The sequence below is a fragment of the Mytilus californianus genome, unplaced genomic scaffold (assembly GCF_021869535.1).
Source record: "Mytilus californianus isolate M0D057914Y unplaced genomic scaffold, xbMytCali1.0.p SCAF_1, whole genome shotgun sequence".
NCBI lineage: Eukaryota > Metazoa > Mollusca > Bivalvia > Mytilida > Mytilidae > Mytilus > Mytilus californianus.
Window position 1 is genome coordinate 66,870,329 of NW_026262581.1, and position 18,737 is coordinate 66,889,065.

The 18,737-nt window shown below is 33.3% G+C and overlaps 1 protein-coding gene across 3 annotated transcripts in view; it reads left to right on the forward strand.

The window, feature by feature from the left end:
• The window catches only part of LOC127723161 (neuronal calcium sensor 2-like), a 104,970-nt gene that overhangs the window by 21,247 nt on the left and 64,986 nt on the right, over positions 1-18,737 (forward strand). For 2 of the 3 annotated variants that reach the window (XM_052229690.1, XM_052229668.1), the window contains exon 2: positions 5,669-5,730. The gene's annotated coding sequence lies outside the window, so the exon portion shown is untranslated. Of the gene's footprint in view, positions 1-5,668; positions 5,731-9,808; positions 10,027-18,737 lie in introns of those variants that run through there. The other variant, XM_052229684.1, reaches the window with a different exon arrangement.

Below are 18,737 nucleotides of genomic sequence, written 5' to 3' on the forward strand. Positions count from 1 at the left end.
CATTTGCAAAAATTTATCTGCTTTGCTGTATGTGCATGTCTACAAATAAAAATAGAAAAATCTTGAGCTATCAATTCCGGGATAACTTCCTATTTGGGAAGCACTTTCTCTCCAGTCAACTATTTTACAAACAGGAAACATTAAGGTCATTGTAATTGATTTCTTTACTGTTAGGGGGCAAATCAAGCTCAATGGTAGATGTAGATAAAGTTTCTGTACTCATTAATAGTTGGTTTTTGTTAGGCAGTTAAGCTGCCTTATGCGAGCACCCTAGATATGTGTTCTACCCAATAAATGCTGAAATACGTGCCGTTGTTATTATCTAGCTGGCTATTATGTTATTTATAACTAATTGAACATTTTTTTAATACTTTTATTTCTGGAATACAAAAAAAATGACCAGAAAAACCTTAAATGATCGTTGAACTACCCAAAACTTTTGAAGTTGCACATAGGAAGTAGTGCTCAATAGAAATCCGTACATAGTTTATTATCCCCTGTGCTTTTGGCTACGATGTCAAAGAACAATTGTATAAAATGTTTCATCGCCGAAAATCAGTAATTACAAGTCGTTTATATTTCCCAAAGGGCAAAATGCGCAGGAATATTGTTCATGTACAACAAATATCTATGATAGAGGAAATAAAGTTATTATAAGTTGGCGTAATTTTTAACTTATCTTGCCAAATAAGGTTGTTGTTATTTTATGAATGGAACGAGGTGAGGTCATGAAACAGATGTCGTCCCCGAGACAAGTCGGACGGAATCCACTCAAACTGTCTAAGAAGACAACTTTGAGGGTTTGTCAGATTACTTAGGGTTTCATAAAATATAAGACTAACATGTCTAGCGGAGCCATTAATCTTTTGTTAGTGCATTGGGGTCTATTTAGGGGTATTTGGAAGGGCCTGAAGAAGGGAGGGGTTTACTATAGAACCCTATGGGATTTTATTTTTTTATATAAATTTTCAAATGACTATTTCTCGAAAATAGTAAGTGATAGACACATGCAGTCTTCAGTAATGAGAACAGGACAATAAAAAAAAATATAGGGTGAGTCCCTAGGGGTCATCCCAACCCCCTTCAATTTGAAAATGCATTTTTATCTTGTAAACCGTCGCGATCCCCACCCTTAAACAATATTTATACTTGTATGGGACAATAAAAGAAATCAAATGAAAATAATTTGGGGGACTCCCCAGTGTAGCCCCACCCCCTCCTGTTTGAGAACTTGGAAATGGTCGAGATCCCCACCCCTAAACCATATTTATTCATGTATTGGACAATAAAACAAATCAAATGAAATATAGGGAGAGTCCCTGGGGTCATCCCACCCCCTCCTGTTTAAGAACTTGTAAACGGTCGAGATCCCCGCCCCTAAACCATATATATTCATGTATGGGACAATATAACAAATCAAATGAAATATATGGGGAGTCCCTGGAGTCACCCCAACCACTTCTGTTTGAGAACTTGGAAATGGTTGAGATCCCCACCCCTAAACCATATACATTCATGTATGGGACAATAAAACAAATCAAAATGAAATATAGGGGGAGTCCTTTGGGACACCCCACCCCCTCCTGTTTGAGAACTTGTAAACAGTCAAGATCCCCACCCCTAAACCATATATATTCATGTATGGGACAATATAACAAATCAAATGAAATATATGGGGAGTTCCTCGGGTCACTCCAGCCCCTCCTGTTTGAGAACTTGGAAATGGTGAGATCCCCACCCCTTAACCGTATATATTCATGTAGGGACAATATAACAAATCAAATGAAATATTTGGGGAGTCCCTGGGGTCACCCCACCCCTCCTGTTTGAGAACTTGGAAAGGGTTGAGATCCCCACCCCTTAACCATATGTATTCATGTATGGGACAATATAACAAATCAAATGAAATATAGGGGGAGTCCCTGGGGTCACCCCACCCCCTCCTGTTTGAGAACTTGTAAACTGTCGAGATACCCACACCTAAACCATATTTATTCCTGTTCATCATTTCAAAAAGATTTGAATGACATACATGGTCAATCTCCTAGGTGTCACATATGCATATCACTTTATTAGACCAAACCAATATGAACTGGGCTTGGAGACCATGGGAATGACGAATTATGGGGGCTTTGTTTGGGAGACTTCGTAATGGCATCCTGTTACAATTATTTCTTGTTTGTTATAAAATTTTATTGATGCAAAAAATGAGTCTAGGTTAATTGAATTTACTTTAATTTTTTATTAAATTATTTCTGGGCCTATAATAATTTTCATTTATGGCTCATTTTAAAGAAAACATATAAATCTTTCAAGCAGTGTAAAGCCTGAGAATGTTTGACCAACTGTTTTATAATCACCTGTCATTTTATTCCAAACTTGGTATGGAGTAACATCATGCACTTGGGGGTGAAGATGGGGGTCATTTACATTGATATATGAGTTGCTTTTGAAAACATTGACGAAATATTAATTAATTTGCCTTAATTATCAATTCATTTAATGAACATAAATGTACAATATACGAATGTTTAATGTTTGTTCTTTCAAATCTTAAAAAAAAATTGAAGCAACACTGCCACAGTTTTCATAATTACATTTGCCTTGGTTTTTGGTTAACTGCCTACAGCGCTTACAGTGCTTTGATTCTAGAGGCGAATGTAAGGCATGCTGTTTTCAGTGTCTGCATCAGCTGTGTCAGCAATTGTTTATGTTTGTGATTAGGGTCAGTTTAAGGGGAACTGCTAATAGTTAATCAAAGATATTTGGTAGGTAGTTGTATTACCATTGGCACATTTCATTTTTATGGAGATTATTTGGCTTTTGCCCTCAGTCATGGTCCATTGACCTTCAAATTTTGCTTTGTTAGGATGTAACACATTTGAGACATATCTGTGTCAACAGTTTATTTCTGAATTTCTATTTTTGACAGTACTTAGCCTGCTCCAAAATTAATATCAATGTGAAGATATCTAATATTTTTTGCTCCTTAATTTTTCCTGATTTTTAGCTCACCAGGGCCCGAAGGGCCCCATGTGAGCTTATGCCATCACTTTTCGTTGTCGTCTGTCGTCGTAAACTATTTCAAAAATCTTCTCCTCTGAAACTACTGGGCCAAATACCTTCAAACTTAAACTTAATGTTTCTTAGGGTATCTTGTTTATAAATTGTATCCGAAGTTTTGATCCATCGACAAACATGGCCGCCATGGCTAAAAATAGAACATAGGGGTCAAATGCAGTTTTTGGCTTATATCTCAAAAACTAAAGCTTTTAGAGCAAATCTAACATGGGGTAAAATTGTTCAATTGGTCAAGATCTATCAGCTCTGAAATTTTCAGACGAATTGAACAACCCATTGTTGGGTTGCTGCCACCGAATTGGTAGTTTTAACAAAATTTTGCAGTTTTTTGTTATTATTTTGAATATTATTATAGATATATATAAACTGTAAGCAGCAATAATGTTCAGCAAAGTAAGATCTACAAAAAAGTTAATTTGACCATAATTGTCAATTGACCCCTTAAGGAGTTATTGTCCTTTAAAGACAATTTTACACAATTTGTTCATCAAGTTTGCTAAGATTTAAAAATCTTCTCCTCTGAAATACAGGTGAGCGATTCAGGCTCTTGAGAGCCTCTTGTTATTTTAAGAATTCTGACTGAATTACTAAATTAGAAAATAAACACATAGTAACCCATCTCCACTAGAGCTAGGTCAAATTAAAGGTTACATGAATACGGATTCAAATGATTGAATTATTGACTTGCAAGCCAATAATACATCAGCAATGGTTTTTTTTGCTTATTTTGTCGAAATTGAACGAAATTTAACTGACTGCTAATAGAGAAATATTATTTTTATAAATTTTCTTTCGTAGCTAACGCCCCTTTAAATATGATGAAGGTTTATGTAAAAATTTTATACAAGGAATTGATATAATTGAGGGAATTCAGTCGAACTTTCAAAGATACAAAATGTACTTATTTATGAACTACTCAGATATGCATTAAAAACCGCACTACAAGACCAGGACATTTCATTCCACTGAAGTATGAAATAAAGTCTTGATTATTGGAGAAACTCAGAACAAATCAAGAATGTGTCCTTCAGAAATAAGGTTTTGTGTTGATGCTTAATATAACATCAGAATAATAAAACACAATCATGTATGCAAAATATTCAAAACCTAAAACCATTTATAATTGTGTGTAATGGACCTTTCACATTATTGCTTGAAAAGACTGTCTTATTTTTAAATGTTATTTTATCTATATGTTGACAAATTAATCCCTGCATAAATGTTATGACTTAAGTTGTCAGCCATCTGACAAAAATTGAACTATTCAGCCTGAAAATTGAACACAGACAAACATATGTAACTGACAATCTGGTCGTAGTTTAGGCTGCAGTTATAGCTGTTAAAATGTTTGTTGTCTGTATATCAAAACGGTGAAAGTACATACATACATGGTTTTTCTTCTTCAGTTATCGGTAGAATTCAGAAGTCATGGAAATATCATTTTAGATATAATCATATTCCAAATATTACATTGTGATAATTTATCAATGGATCTCAATTATTGAATTAAACTTTTTTTCACATAAGGTTCAGATATGTCTATAAACAAGAGAGAAAAAAAAAACACCACATCATGATCCAGATAACTTGCATTGATCCTCAGTGCAAATGAAAAAGAAACTTTATTTACTTCGTGTACCCAAGCTTTTTCTGGATTTTCAACGATTAGAAATGTTTTTTATATTTGATATAATGAGATATTTGATGTGTGTGGGTTTGGACAAAGGATTGTAACAGAGTTATCCTTTACAATTATTTTGTTTTCAAAATTGTTTAAACCAAAGTTATTGGTCACCAAACAACACAACACCACCATCATGACTGAAGATAGGTTGTATTAAAGGATAAATTTCCAAAACTGTTCTCTAAAATTGCATAGCTGTTTTGAACCCAATTTGTTGAATTCATTCAGAACTGTGTCACTTGTTTTATGAAAGGTTTATATCAGCAATGTCTCAGACAAGTTAAAAAATCAGCACCTGTCAAGTATTTATAAGGGAGTTATGTCCCTTGGAAATGTAAATCATATCTAAAATTGCAAGGTTTATAAAGAACTCTCTAGCCTACATTTCTTGACAGATTTTTATCAAATTTATATCAGCAATGTCTCAAAAGTCAGTGCCCATAAAAAAATATTTTTAATGGAGTTTGTCCCTTGGTCTTGGACATGTAAATTTTATTGGAAAGTGTATGGTAAGCACTGTCACAGCTACCTTTCTTGTCAGATTTGTATGAAATAATCCTAATCAACAATTCTTCCAGGACTTATGCCCTTTGGAATTAGAAACCATATGCAAAATTACTCAGTAAGCACTCATACTACATTTCTTCTCAGATTTGTATAAAAAAAACAACCGGAATTAACAATTCTTTCAGGACTGATGCCCTACCATATGGACAATTGCTTAGTAAGCACTTACACACCTTCATTTCTAGTCAGATTTTTATGAAAAGGTTTGAAAGACCAAAAAAAAAAATTTGCAATAATTTGACAGATCAAATATTTGCCGCAGATGGGGACATTCATTTATTCTTTTATTTGTCACTGAAAAAAACTGTTATAGTTGTTATGTTTTATGTTTTACAGATCAGCAAGCAGCTTGAGAATATTGTCAATGTGATTTTTGTTAACAAAAGAGGGTAAAAATTGTAAGTAACATTGCAGACTTTTATAATCTTGCCACTTTTTCATTTGAAAAATGGTATCAAAAAAGTCAGAGAGATGCAACCCATTACAAAAACAAAGTAGGTTACCAAGTTTGTTAGAGCTGTGAAAGGTCAGTGCATTAGAAAGTTGTACCAGTTCATGTCAGTTATCATAAGATTCATTGTTTTCTGCAATCTTAGTATATTGAAACTGAGATGTACACTCAGTGAATTAAAAAAATTGTATCAATTCAAGTAAAGCATTGTTTTCTGCACATTGATATAAAATAAGAAGATGAGGTATGATTGCCATTTATACAACTATCTACTAGAAACCAAATGACGTTTATTAGCCAAAACAGTTACTGGTTTGATGAGAGAGGAAGAATTTCCAATCTTTGCAGTCATTTTCATGCCCCCGCCGTAGGCAATAGGGGCATTAAGTGTTACCCTTGACCGTCTGTCTTTCTGTCCGTCCTTATGTATTTCTGTCTGTCCCATTTTGTTTTCGCACTCTAACTTAGGTTTTCCTCATCTAAATTTTATTGAACTCATACAAAATGCTAAGAACCACAACACACAAACAGAGTTCAAATTTGGGCAGTGAGTCATTTACTGTTCTAGAGTTGTGCCCCTTTTCAACTTGGAAAATTGAAAAACTTGAGCCGGGTAATTCGTATCCTCAGACACATTTTTCTTTTATTTAAGAATAAGGATATAAGATTTGTTGTCTGTATATAATGCAAGTCCATGTATATTTATTTTTACCTAATGACTTTTTATATAAATATATTTTTTAAAGATTAACCTTAAGGCAATGTAAAATTCTTCAATCAAAAAGTTATTTGGCAAGCAGTTATTATTTTTTTTTTTTATCACTAAAGCCTCTGTAAATTTCAAAGAAATCTTTGAGGATGTCTAAATAAGAGTAAGGAGATGTGGTATGATTGCCAATGAGAAGACTACCCACCAAAATTCTAATGAAGTGGATGTAAACTATTATAGGCAACTATATGGCCTTCAACAATGAGTTTAGTATGATTTCAAAAACTGTGCCAGGAAAAGACATGTTATTTTTATGTGGCCTTATGATAATGATTTTTAAGTGTTTATGACTTATTCTTAATGCTTCATCAGAGTAAATCCTTGTTTTTGACATAATTCTGAAGATTGACAAAACTTTTACACTTCTGGAAAGCATATGTCAATATTATTTAATGTGTATCTCATATTGATTTACATACAGACCATCACACCCAAGATAAAGGAATATAGATTGAAAACTTACACTTCTCATCAATGTCTTGGTATTGCCTTTTTGTATAAGTTATAATTATATAAATTGGATTATCCTTCTAGGAACCTAAGTCAATTGACAATAAATTGTGTAATATCTTAAAAACCATAATAGATAAAGAAAATATGACAGGCTAAAAGGTTCAGAATGATAAGATATATCATACCTTCTTTTTCCATATAAATTATCATTCTATTCCTAATAGGAGTTATTGCCCTTAAGTGACGATGTTTTAGACGTTTTGGGCATATTTGGCAATTATCTTTAAAGACCCTCACAAAAAGAGAAAAACTGTAAGTAGTAAATTTTATCAGCAAACCAAGATCAGGAAATAAGTCAAATTGCCAATTGAGGCAATATAACAGAAATTATCAATGGACTCCTTTATAGGAGTGTTTGCCCTTAAATGACAAATTTGACCATTTTTGGCATTTTTTGCCAATTATTTGAACTACAATGATAGATAGAAAGAAACTGTAACAGTTGAAGTGATCAGCACATCGAGATATGCTTTGAAGTCAATGTAATGAAAATTGTCAATCAACCCCTGAAAGTGTAATTGCCCTTGAATTACAAGTTTTGCCAATTGTTTGTTTTTTTGGCTATTTTCATGAAACTATAAAGATCGAGAGAACTGGTAAACAGCAGATATGGTCAAAATGACTAGTTCTACAAATAAGGCAAATCATGAAACAGTCAATTAACTCCTTTTAAGTAGCAAATCATGATCAGTAAGATTATTGAAGATCTACTAATAAGGCAAATCACAACATTCTCTTTCAAATCCTTATTAGTAGCAAAAATTATCAGCAAGATCAGATTTACAATTAAATCAACTTGACCAAAATAGTTAATTGACTTCAAAAGCATTAAGAAGCAAAAATGATCGCATGATAAGATTTAAAAATAAGGCAAATCACAGAAATTGCAAGTCCACTCCTTTAAGTTGCAAACATTATCAGCAAGATAAGATTTAAAAATAAGCAACACGACCAAAATTGTCAATTGACTCCTTGTAGAAGTTATTGCCATTGAATGACCATATTTGAACTCTTATTTTGATTTTTTTTTATATTTTCTCAAAAACTTTAATGATAGAAAGAAAGCAGCACAAATGATCATCTAGATAAGATCTGCAAATAAGCAAACATAACCAATAAAGGTGAAAACAAATATCAAAATGATGTTTTTTTGCAAGTTGAGCAATTCAGGCTTTAAGAGCCTCTAGTTTTACATGTTATTTTTTTTGTATTTGAATGTATATTATATTATATAGACTATTCTCTATACATGCTATACTGAAAGAAACATTCCTCACATCCCGCTATTTGAGTCGTTTGATCTATTTTTTTCAGTTAAAGAGATAATCTTTATTGTCATTCAAAAGCATGTAACAGCTTGTGATACAAAAACATATATATATACAGTGAAAATCAAAACAGGTTGGGAAATTCAGTGTATGCACTCTATTTACCATTACAAGATCAGTTGTTTGAAATTACGAGAACATCAAGTTGCTCTGAAATAGAAAACAAATGTCCCTTTTACAATACAAACAGCAGTAATAGTGGGGCATGCTGGGTAAATTATTACTTGAGTGGTTATTAAGGCATTATTAAGCTCTTTCTCATTGACTTATCTATGTCTATTACTTCTATAAATTTAGAGTTAATGTATACTTGCAGCATTATAAATATACTGAAGGATCAGATTATAGACATTCTGTATGTAACACAATCTTTCTAAGCTGTCTAAATTATCTACCCACATTTTGTATTCAGGGAATTTTTAATTATCTGCTAATATATATATATCTTGATCCAATGTCGTCATTTGTACTTTTGTTATATAAAACTCCTTCATGTGATGAAGATTAAAGGAAATGTAAATCCAAAGCGGTTCAAAATCATGAATCCAATTGTAGATTTGAAAACTATTGGAATTGCATTTACCAAAAATCAGACCTAAGGTGCTTTGATGGAGTTAAGATGGGGTACAACTCTAGTACAGTATTTATATGTGACACGAAGTACATCAAAAGTCAGATTTGCATGTAATGTTTATGAACAAACATTTTTTTGTATTATGGAGTATCATACTCCTTTTCTGTGTCAGTTCTCAGACCTATTTATAAGCAAATAGCAAATTCATTTTAAACTGCTTTACCTCTTTCAGTCCATCAATCCAATGAAATTTTCATTACATTTTTCTCAACAACTACAAATCAATGCTTACTGAAATTAGTATTAAGCTTCAAATGATCATGTTGTTTTCATAAGCATTGCTCATCAAATTCCTGTTTACCAAAAAAAAACTTATAGCCGGAGTATCCTTAGTGAGCAAAAGCTCAAATTACATTTTGTATATATCACATAAAATCAGTAAAATCATCCAAAGTAAATGTGGTTCCCATTTTCCTTACATATTTTCCAAAGACCTCTTTGACTGATTGTACGAAGAATCATATTTCATACTTAAGTGACATTAGTCAGGAAAGTGACTTCTTATTTTGTCACTCTTATGTGAAAATCTGTTACAGAAAGAGATGCTGAGAAATTGTCATTTGGTCATGAAGAATTGATTTATTTTAGTAGTTTGTCCTACAATACAACAGGAAGAATGAAAAATTACAATTGCTAATATGTCTCCCTAGATATGTGAGCAAATCATTTGTAGAAATATACATGCCTACAATGGGAATATGTTCATATTGATTAGATACCGTTTAGTTTAAAACTTGTAGATAACGACAGAGTCGAAGATTGGCGTGTTTCCTCATTATCCATTTCCATTTAAAGACGTAAAAGATCATTTGTAGAAAAGGAGGCAAATTATTTTAGTTGTTAAGCGTCCATTAAGGACAAGTTATTTCTGATTGTTTTTACTGGATTTGAATGTGATGATTATAATCCTGCTGTTTGATGCCAGTTGGATGCTGTTTTGTTGAGCATTGTAAGAGAAGTTCTTTTGGATTGAAATTGGATAAGGGAAAATTGTGAAAGGTAATAGAATTAAAATATATATTTTTTATTTTATAAACTATGGATTTTGAGAGGAAATTGATATTATATTGGTGAATTTAACACAATAAGAAAAGCTCCTTTACTTGAAATTGGATTAGGAAAGCCATTCTCTAAGGTAATTTGATTTAAACACTTTTGATAAACTTTCATCTCTAGCAAGAAATATCAAATCTTTATGATTGTCATAATTAAATTTTTGATGCAAACATTTGTGCAAATTATTTTCCCAGTTGACTGGAGCGTGAACTAATAATTCAAAACTAGCTGTTATCAAACTAAATTTAAGAGGGATAAGAAGGCAGAGGGGGGTTCAAACAGAGTTTAGAAAACTATTAAATGTAATTATTTTCATTAATGTTGAAGAATTTTGTGAGAAATTTATGGATGTTTGATAGCTTTAAAAAAGAAAAGAATAAAATTGAGAATGGAAATGGGGAATGTGTCAAACATATACTCCGGAGATTACAGAATTTTTGATTAATTGTCGGCTATAGTCACTGATTTTGCTTTTACAAATAGGGTTTGAACTGAATAATTTATATTAGTGATTGTAAAATCTAAAGATTGATAGATAGTAAATTTGTCATAAACATTACAGTATTTTTTCTTTTTCCAATTGAAAAGGATTAAATGATTCTTGTAATGTTTGTTTCCCACATTGTTTTATCAATTATTAGGTGAAGAATTTGGCCCCCAGTATGGGTTTGAATACATTTGTTGGTACATAAATCTCTTTATGAAATTAAGCTTTAATTGAATTTGTTTAACTTGTCTGCCATATAAAAGAAGAATTTGGACAAACAATAGAGTAATCGTAATTTGTTTAATGCTAAAAGGTTAAGAAAACACCAGCTTTAGTTTCCTGCTATGCTCTGGCAGGTAATCAATGGATTTTCCCCTCTAATAAATTTGCTTTTTACCAACATTACCATTGAACTGACCACCTATAAGTGAGTCAATCCCTCTTAATAAGACTTATACTAGTAACTCAACTTCAAGATTGACGCCTTAGCAGGAATTAACATTCTTCACTTTATACTTGACCCAGAAATGTCGGAAGCATTAATTAACTGAATGAATCTTCAATGTTTTGAGTATTTTTATGGCTTGATAATACATTTTGGAGTACCAATACTAAATGTGCTTATTTAAACCTAAATTAATTTTACTCGGCTGGTCTACATTGAAGAATAGAAAAGAAATTTGGATATTATGAAAATTGCTTGATCACTGATTTGAAATGATTTGATAAGTACTCTTATCGATCTTTGCTGTGCCTGTATCACTCTCCTCAGCTCTTATTGTAGAGTTCAATAGGTTAAGAGTCAAGTACACAGCAGCTATTGGTAGAAAATAAAATAAATTTGGATTTTATGAAAAATGATAAATCACTGATTTGAAATGATCAATATCTTCCCTGTGCTTGCATCATTCTACTCAGCTATAAATTTGGGGTTCAATAGGTTAAGAGTCAACATCGCAACACCTATTGGTAGACTAAAATTTTGGAAACATTTTTGTTTTTTTATGTTATCTTTTGAACCATATATTTATTTTTTATCAAATTGGAGAGCACAATAGAATGGTGAATATTCCTATCAATTTTGGGGTCATTAAGTCATTTTTCAAGGTCACAGCAGCTCTAAATAGACTAAAATTTACCAGTCTGAATGGGGTTAGGTGCAATCACCTTTTTTAATGATCAGTACTTTATTTATTCACAATTTGAATGTGTTCACTTACCTTTAAATCTTTTAGTTTCATTTTTGTGTGTGAAAGACATGAATATATTTTCTTTATTTTATAAATATAAATGTCTGAATCCTGAAAAAGTTTGATATAAACTGAGAAGGAAAATCCTAAACTTGTATAATGCCATATCCTGCTTTACATTATTATTAATTTTGGTGTTTCCCAAGTAGACCTTGCCCATGGGTGGAGGGGGTTATGGATTTGTAAGCTTTTAATATACTCCACAGTGTCCTAGTTTATGCAGACTGATCTACTATGCAAACAATATTGTGCATCTTAAATCTCTTCAATTACTTTTAAAACAAAAATCTTAAAATTTTATAAAAGTATAACATTTGAATAACATGCCTCCACAAGCAGAAAATATGCTTTATATCTCAGCATTGTTGACTAATATAAGTGCAATGATGGAAAAAGTAATTCAGTTCAGGAAAGGAAATTAAGAACTTAAACGATTAGATAAAAGCAATTTAATTATAATTCATTTAGTGGTAACATGGATTCCAGGTTAATTTATCTTTCGAATGTAGGAAGATGTTAATTAATTCTGAATTAGTTTCCGTAAGATTTTCCTTAGAGATCTTTATGCCCTTACTTTTTTGAACTTGAAAATATTTATGAAAAAAAGATTTGTACTCTAACAAATGTAATAATTGTGTGATCATATAATGTTATTGATTTGTGTTATTTCATTTTTATTATCAGTTAAGACTCTTCAGTTTTCAAATGACCTTTACCATTTGGCCACTTAGTAGGCTAGGTATGCTGTTTTCAAATCTTTATGTCTCTCTTTTTCCATCAGGCAAAGTTGACCTTAGATGGAGTTGTCTATTCTTTCCAGGTCCCTTTTGGTCTTCTCACATATTTAATTAGTCATACATCCCAATGTCTTTCAAGTTTTTGATTTTGAGCATTCCTGAAGGTCAAATCAGTAAAGGTCATTTGACTTACCAAATTTATAAAGTGTTATTTCCATTCCATATCTTTTGTTTTACCTATGGTTGTCTGTGATATCAAAAGATACAAAGAGATGAACAATAGTTCACAACAATAGTTTACCAAAATATTACACAGATCAAAGATTGAACTTTACAATCCCAACTAAAACAGGGTATGAACTCATTGGTGCTAAGGAAGGGGAAACAGTTCCAACACCAGTAAAATTCAATGACAAGTTACATACCTTCACTAAAATAGCTAGCGGAAGCATGTAGTGAATTATTTTTAAAGGAAATATATATCTTGTATATAGATTCAAAAGTATGTCATGAGTAAAAAACTTTACATGTAAACACATTAGATTTATACCGGACAGACGGACAGACATCACGAAAATATCTTTCCATAAAGTGATTAGTCAGGCTATTTGTGTATTTTGAGACCTTTAAAGTATTTATAGTATTGGTGTATTTACTCCTTTTGATTTGAATAGTTACATCTGACAAAGTAGGATCTCAGCTTGCTAATACCTTTGTAAAAGTCAAATTTTATTTATGATATTGGAACCAAATGATGATGGTGTGGTTGACTGCTGGTTCCTGTAAGATCTGTGTTGAATGACTCGATTGGCTGCCATTATATTTGCAAATGAAAAATGCAGATTTTTGAAAATCTTGACAATTTATTATCAATTGGACATACCTAGCTGTTAACATCCTCGTCCAAATCTCCTTATTAAGTCTCCCAAACGAAGTTTGGGAAGACTTATTGTTTTTGCTCAGTTCTTATTATTATTATTATTCTTCTTCCTCTTCCTCTTCCTCTTCCTCTTCCGCCGCTTTTAAATTTGAACTTGTCCGCACCTGTTCTCCAAAACCGCTTGTCAGATTAACTTAAGGTTTCACAATATGTTAGACTAACATGTCTAGTGGTGCAATCAGGGTTTTGTTTGTGCAATGGGGTTTATAAAGGGGTACTTTGAGGGGAAAAAAGAAAAGAGGGTTTTACTATAGAACCCTATGGGATTTTATTTTTTTAAATTTTCAAATGATTATAAATTGAAAACCGTTTGTGATAGACACAATCCTTTTAATTGAAAATGTTCTAAATGATAAAACCAATTAAATGAAATACAGGGTTAGTCCCCAGGGGTCATCCCCACCCCCTGCCATTTAAGAAAGTTCTAATACCTTGTAAGTGGTCAAGATCCCCACCCCTAAACCATATATATTCTGGTTTGTCATGCTAAGATGGTTTGAATGATATACAGGGTTAGTCCCCAGGGGTAATCCCGACCCCCTGCCATTTGAGAAAGTTCTAATATCTTGAAAATGGTCGAGATCCCCACCCCTAAACCATATATATTCTGGTTTGTCATGCTAAGATGGTTTGAATGATATACAGGGTTAGTCCCCAGGGATCATCCCGACCCCCTGCCATTTGAGAAAATTCTAATATCTTGTAAATGGTCGAGATCCCCACCCCTAAACCATATATATTCTGGTTTGTCATGATAAAGCACATGAAATGAAATACAGGGTTAGTCCCCAGGGGTCACCCCCACCCCATGCCATTTGAGAAAGTTCTAATATCTTGTAAATGGTCGAGATCCCCACCCCTAAACCATATATATTCTGGTTTGTCATGCTAAGATGGTTTGAATGATATACAGGGTTAGTCCCCAGGGGTCATCCCGACCCCCTGCCATTTGAGAAAGTTCTAATATCTTGTAAGTGGTCAAGATCCCCACCCCTAAACCATATATATTCTGGTTTGTCATGCTAAGATGGTTTGAATGATATACAGGGTTAGTCCCCAGGGGTCATCCCGACCCCCTGCCATTTGAGAAAGTTCTAATATCTTGTAAATGGTCGAGATCCCCACCCCTAAACCATACATATTCTGGTTTGTCATGCTAAGATGGTTTAAATGATATACAGGGTTAGTCCCTAGGGGTCATCCCGACCCCCTGCCATTTGAGAAAGTTCTAATATCTTGTAAATGGTCGAGATCCCCACCCCTAAACCATATATATTCTGGTTTGTCATGCTAAGATGGTTTGAATGATATACAGGGTTAGTCCCCAGGGGTCATCCCGACCCCCTGCCATTTGAGAAAGTTCTAATATCTTGTAAATGGTCGAGATCCCCACCCCTAAACCATATATATTCTGGTTTGTCATAATAAAGCACATCAAATGAAATACAGGGTTAGTCCTCAGGGTCACCCCCACCCCCTGCCATTTAAGAAAGTTCTAATGTAAGTGGTTAAGATCCCCACCCCTAAACCATATATATTCTGGTTTGTCATGCTATGATGGTTTGAATGATATACAGGGTTAGTCCGCAGGGGTCATCCCGACCCCCTGCCATTTGAGAAAGTTCTAATATCTTGTAAATGGTCGAGATCCCCACCCCTAAACCATATATATTCTGGTTTGTCATGATAAAGCACATCAAATGAAATACAGGGTTAGTCCCCAGGGGTCACCCCACCCCCTGCCATTTAAGAAAGTTCTAATATCTTGTAAGTGGTCAAGATCCCCACCCCTAAACCATATATATTCTGGTTTGTCATGATAAAGCACATCAAATGAAATACAGGGTTAGTCCCCAGGGGTCACCCCCAGCCCCTTCTATTTAAGAAAGTTCTAATATCTTGTAAGTGGTCAAGATCCCCACCCCTAAACCATATATATTCTGGTTTGTCATACCAAGATGGTTTGAATGATATAAAGGGTTAGTCCCCAGGGGTCACCCCCACCCATTGCTATTTAAGAAAGTTCTAATATCTTGTAAGTGGTCAAGATCCCCACCCCTAAACCATACATATTCTGGTTTGTCATACCAAGATAGTTTGAATGATATACAGGGTTAGTCCCCAGGGGTCATCCCGACCTCCTGCCATTTGAGAAAGTTCTAATATCTTGTAAATGGTCGAGATCCCCACCCCTAAACCATATATATTCCTGTTCATCATGTCTCGAACATTTGAATGACGTATACGGTCAGTTCCCACTGGGTTCCCCCCACCCCCAATGTTCTAATATCTTGTAAATGGTCGAGATCCCCACCCCTAGACCATATATATTCCTGTTTGTCGTTTCTCGAACATTTGAATGATGTATAGGGTCAGTCCCCAGGGGTTCCCCCCACCCCCAATGTTCTAGTATCTTGTAAATGGTCGAGATCCCCACCCCTAAACCATATATATTCTGGTTTGTCATGCCAAGATGATTTGAATGATATACAGGGTTAGTCCCCAGGCATCACTAATGCATTAACTTTACTGGACCAAACCAATTTTCACTGGACTTTGTCCAATGTCAGGCGACACTGGGAATTACGAATTATGGGAGCTTCGTTTGGGAGACTTCGTAACAGCATCCTGTTACAATCATTTCTTGTTTTTATAGTGACTACCAGTTCTGGTATTAATGGTCAATCTGCATTTAGAAGACACTTGACATCCAACATTTAAAATGGCCATTACAGTCAAAAATTTGTATGATTAAAGACCATCTGATAAATTAACTCTGGACCCCCCGAAAAAACCAATTTCTCACCTTTTTTTTGGCCAAATTAAACTCACTATTTTTTACTGAATGATCATTATGTCATTCCATTTGATGATTTCATTGTTTAAACTAATTGCAATTTCATTCTCTACAAAAACTCTCTTGTAAAACTCAACTTGGATTAACCTCAGACCATATCTTATTTGCCCATAAATTGTCTTTTTTTTTTAAATATGTCTTCAAAATATCTAATTTAAGTCCACATTTGTTTTCACTCTCAGCAATTGTAAATCTCTCTTGCCGTTGACAGAAATTCAATTTTCTCCTCACGATCTGATATTCAATTGTTACAGAATTCAAATACTTCAAATAGTAAATATTTAAACAGGAGCTAAGTCTTATTGAACATTTTCTTTTAAGTTTAATTAGAAACTTTAATTATTTAAATTAATGGATATATTTTATATAAAGTTTACAGGCTAGGGTTTTATATCTCTAGAAGTTAATGAGAAGAATTTGCTTGGTTACACACATGATTAGTGGGTGGTCAATAACCATCAGTTTTATGTTTACAAAAGTTATTGGTTTCTTGGTGACAAACTCATAGGTCTCATTTTTAGGAGTACTTCATAAGCATAACAATTTACAAAATGCATATTTTATATTCATTGTTGAAGGTTGTATTTGACCTGTAGTTGCTGACATCCACATCATTTGATGTATTGCTGTCGTATTGGTAATCTTACCACATTTCCTTATTTTTATGCCCCACCTAGGGGCATTATGTTTTTTGGTCTGTGCGTCCGTTTGTTTGTTTGTCCTTTTGTTCGTTCGTCCGTCTGTCCCGCTTCAGGTAAAAGTTTTTGGTCAAGGTAGTTTTTGATGAAGTTGAAGTCCAATCAACTTGAAACTTAGTACACATGTTCCCTATGATATAATCTTTCTAATTTTTATGCCAAATTAGAGTTTTGACCCCAATTTCACGGTCCACTAAACATAGAAAATGATAGTGCGAGTGGTGCATCCGTGTACTATGGACACATTCTTGTTATGTATAATAAAGGAGATATTTGCATTAAGATTTATAAGATTAGGAATTATTTGTCTTGTCAAATCATTGCATATTGTCATTACATAATAAGATCATCTGATTGTTAAGGAAGAATAATGATAGGATTTTTTTTTACTTTTAAACATTATTCCTTTAAGGCATGCTCTTTTTATTTGCAATAACATAAAATGAAAACAAAAGAATATTGCTCTTTACATGATAAATGCATTCTCCTCTACACAATGAAGTTTGAATCGTAAACTATTATCATCATCAGCATTCTCACTTTTTCTATAAAAAATTTGTAGCTTTATATAGAAATACCAAGTGAGCAATGTAATCTCCATTAAACATTCAGTTTACAGTATACCAGGTGAGCAATATAGCTTTGGCAAAACCTTCAATTTTCCCTTATTTTTGTCAGTTCCAGTATCAATCATCATCCTTTGATTTAACCGATATTTCTTCCTAATAAAAATCTACTGTACAATGAACTAACAGTACTAAAATTAATTTAAGAATTACAGTTACAATCCTTTATGTTTTTCACAGATAAGAATTGTGATTGATAAAACACAACATGGATTCTTTTATTTAAAATCAGAAAATGGTGTTTGTATCTAAATACATCCATTAACCAATCAACTTTCTCAAATGTTCTGTAAATGGAAGATGAGGTGCTATAGGAAACCAAAACTTCTAATGAAAACTGGTAATCCGACCAGTGCCTTTATTAAATTTTTTTATTTTTAAATTAAAATTTCTCTTCGCTTTTTACAACAGATCAAGACCTCTTCTCTGTCCTAAAAGTACCACATAAGTTTTATCTGTAAAATTTTCAGTTGTTTTAAATTATTTGCATGTTGTTGGTTTTCCCGTTTCATATTTTTCATGTCGGGGCCTTTTATAGCAACTATTTAGTATGGGTTTTTCTCATTGTTGAAGGCCCTACGGTTGCCCGTAGTTGCTTACATCAACTTCATTTTAACTCTGGTGGAGTTGTATCATTGGCAATCATACCACACCTTCTTATTTTTACATTGAATAATTTGTTAATCTTTCCTGTTATGTATTCTTGCTGACATTTGTGGTTTTTAGAAATTTTATTAAAACAATTGCAACAGTAGGGGCCTAATTGAAGAGCATAGATTTGATCAAGGAGAGATGAAGAGTTAGTTTTTATGAGATCATCTGGCCTGCAGGGCCATGACTGAGCTTCTGCCATCCATTTTCATCCATTGTCCGTCTGTCTGTCGGCTGTTGTGTGTCATCCATTGTGTAAACTTTTCTTAAAAAATCTTCTTCACTGAAACTGATCATTGGATTGATATCAAAGTTTGTTTGCTTCATCTGAAGGATGTCAACTATAAAGATTGTGATTTTCATTCAGGTTGATCAACTTAAATGGCTGCCAGTGGAGAAAAATCTTAA